At 44.4% G+C, this 2,887-nt stretch overlaps 1 pseudogene; it reads right to left on the bottom strand.

Annotated features, from left to right (window-relative positions):
- Positions 1 to 1,082: 1,082 nt before the first annotated feature.
- LOC108540728 (TNF receptor-associated factor 6 pseudogene) lies at positions 1,083 to 2,661 on the bottom strand (annotated as a pseudogene).
- Between the last annotated feature and the right edge of the window lie 226 nt (positions 2,662 to 2,887).

Below are 2,887 nucleotides of genomic sequence, written 5' to 3'. Positions count from 1 at the left end.
CTAATTAAAGTGAAATGAGGTAAAATATATAATACTTTAACAAAGAATGATTTTTAAATGTGAGAAAAGGAACTCTAGCACAAACACAAATATAGCTCACAAATTTGGACAATGTACTTAGCATCACTAGTCATCAAAGTCCTCAATTGTAAAATGAGGACGTTAAAAATATGATCTCTTAAGATTCCTTTGAATTTTGAGACTACATGTCTTTTTTATATGATTGAACTTCTAAGTATAAAGACTGCAGAGACTCTTTGATTAGACAAAACATTAAGCATTTTAAAAAAATATTCTAACTTAAAATACCATTTTACTTTTTGTACCATTTACATTTTATAATTTCTCCCTTTTTTGTGATTTTCACGTTTAATGTATTACATGTAATACTATAAAAATAGATTGAAGTTTTAAGGAAAGTCCATTATTATTAAAAGGCCGGGCACGGTGGCTCAAGCCTGTAATCCCAGCACTTTGGGAGGCCGAGACGGGCGGATCACGAGGTCAGGAGATCGAGACCATCCTGGCTAACACGGTGAAACCCCGTCTCTACTAAAAAAATACAAAATCTAGCCGGGCCAGGTGGCGGGCGCCTGTAGTCCCAGCTACTCCGGAGGCTGAGGCAGGAGAATGGCGTAAACCCGGGAGGCGGAGCTTGCAGTGAGCTGAGATCCGGCCACTGCACTCCAGCCCGGGCGACAGAGCGAGACTCCGTCTCAAGAAAAAAAAAAAAAGTTTACTACTCTGAGTCTGGCTTTCTGACAATAAAATATACCAGCGCAAAAGCCCAAGAAAGTACAACAAAGAGGTATACTAACTGACAAAATAGCTGCTGCAACATGCCACAGGCACTTTAGGCCTAACATTTCTGAAAAAAGCATAGAACGTGTGAATTCCCAGGAAAAAAACTGCCACAGATCATTCGTAACAGGAAGAAATAGTAAGTGACCTCCCTAACAACACTCACTAGTAGATACTACATCTTTCCCATGGCATTTTTGTTTGTTTGCATGTTATTGAGAAGAGGGCAAGGAAAGGCACTGTTTTCTCCAGGTAGTTGTTTTTGAACAAGTGAGGGCAAGCTATACCCCTGCATCAGTACTTTGTGGCTGAAAACCCCCCCTCCAAAGTCTACCCATGTCAAAGCAGGTGGAGACCTCACAGCGCACTGATAATGTGTCATCATTAATGAAAGTTCTTTGTCTTAGTGCTTCCAGATGCATAAAAGTTACATAGCCAAAACCTTTTGGGTTCCATGGGATCTGTGGGTCGCTGGAAAGCAAGCAGCTCTGGTTTGGCATGCATTATCTCTTCGTGGTTTTGCCTTACAGGTGATTGAGACTGATCAAGGATTGTAAGACATATTGTACCTGGAAGGGCCATGGGAGGTGGCTGTCATACTCTCCTTGCATTGTGTGGACAAAAAGGGATATATAGTTTGCACAGCGCTGAGCAGTTGGTAACTGAAGGTGCAAGCGCATGCACAGTTTGTACCCAGGTTTGCCCGTGTAGAATCCAGGGCTATGAATCACAGCAGGTTTCTCCTCTTCTTGACATTTCAAATGCACTCCCAATCTTCCAAATGTAAATTCCGTTGCACTGCTGTGCTTCAATGCCAGCAACTTTGTCCTCAAGGTTTCGAATGGTTCATTTGGGCTCACATATATACTCTGAGTTTCCATTTCATCAGTCAGCTCCTGGATTGGATGATCTTGTCTTACAAGGCGATCCTCTAACTGGTGACTAGTTTGCTGGAAATTCCGGGCCTCTGAGATATACCCAGAGTCGGGTATAAGGCTCAAACTATGAACAGCCTGGGTCAACATTCTTGTGTGACAGGGTGCTCTCTTGTAAGCGGTGTGACAAGTGATTACTCTGCATCTTTTCATGGCAACCAAAAGTATGGAATGTGCATGGAATTGGGGCTATAGGGCAGTCTACATCATAATATTAGGCATCTGTTCTCTGATGAGTATAGTATTGCAGTATTCACAGATGACATTTGCCAAAGGATAGTTCTGGTCCACAGATCTCTTTATCTTCAAATGCCATTGATGCAGCACAGTTGTCACAAGATACCTGTCTCCTTGGACAATCCTTCAGAATGTGAATATTAATATGGAATTTTTGAAAGGGACGCTGGCATTGGGGACAATCCATAAGAGCAAACTCACAATATGCTTGATGATCCTCAAGATGCCTCAGTTCCATCTTGTGCACACAACCTTCATTTAGACACTTTACCATCAGAGAAAGAGTCTCACGTTTTGCAAAACTGTCTGCAAATAGTTTATTTTCCAGCAGTATTTCATTGTCACCTGGACATTTGTGACCTGCATCCCTTATTGATTTTATGATACAGGCTTTGCGGAACCTATGGCCGCATGGCGTTTGCACTGCTTCTTGTAATGCCATCAAGCAGATGGGGCATTCATACTTGCTTTCCAGGAGTGGGTCAAACTCTACATCATATCCCTGGATCTCCTCCACAAAGGAGCTGGAGAGGTTCCCCGTGCTGGCAGTTCCACCCACACTATCATCTTTTGTTGCAGCGCTACAGGAGCTGGCCATGGCCACACAGTAGTCACTTTCAGACTGGCTGGATCCACAGCTGTTTTCACAGTTTAGCAGACTCATAGTAACTTGATTATCACGTGCTTGCTCGAGTGCACTGGGCTGCCGAACCAGGCAGGCAGGGATCCCCGCCAGCCGCACCACTCTGATCAGCCAAGGCGCTGATAGAGGAGGGACACAGACACTACGCTCCGAGAGGAGGCTGCTTGGACGTCAAACTCTGGGTCCAAGAGTGCGCCATCGCCACCTCCGCGGGCCGCCGGCAGGCCAATCCCCTGCTGCGGACGCCACTGCTTCCGCCTTCTCTAATTTC

Source organism: Rhinopithecus bieti, unplaced genomic scaffold (genome assembly GCF_001698545.2).
Source record: "Rhinopithecus bieti isolate Rb0 unplaced genomic scaffold, ASM169854v2 scaffold_18620, whole genome shotgun sequence".
Lineage (NCBI taxonomy): Eukaryota > Metazoa > Chordata > Mammalia > Primates > Cercopithecidae > Rhinopithecus > Rhinopithecus bieti.
The sequence above is the reverse complement of the archived record's forward strand: the minus strand, read 5'-3'. Positions and strand labels throughout refer to the sequence as shown.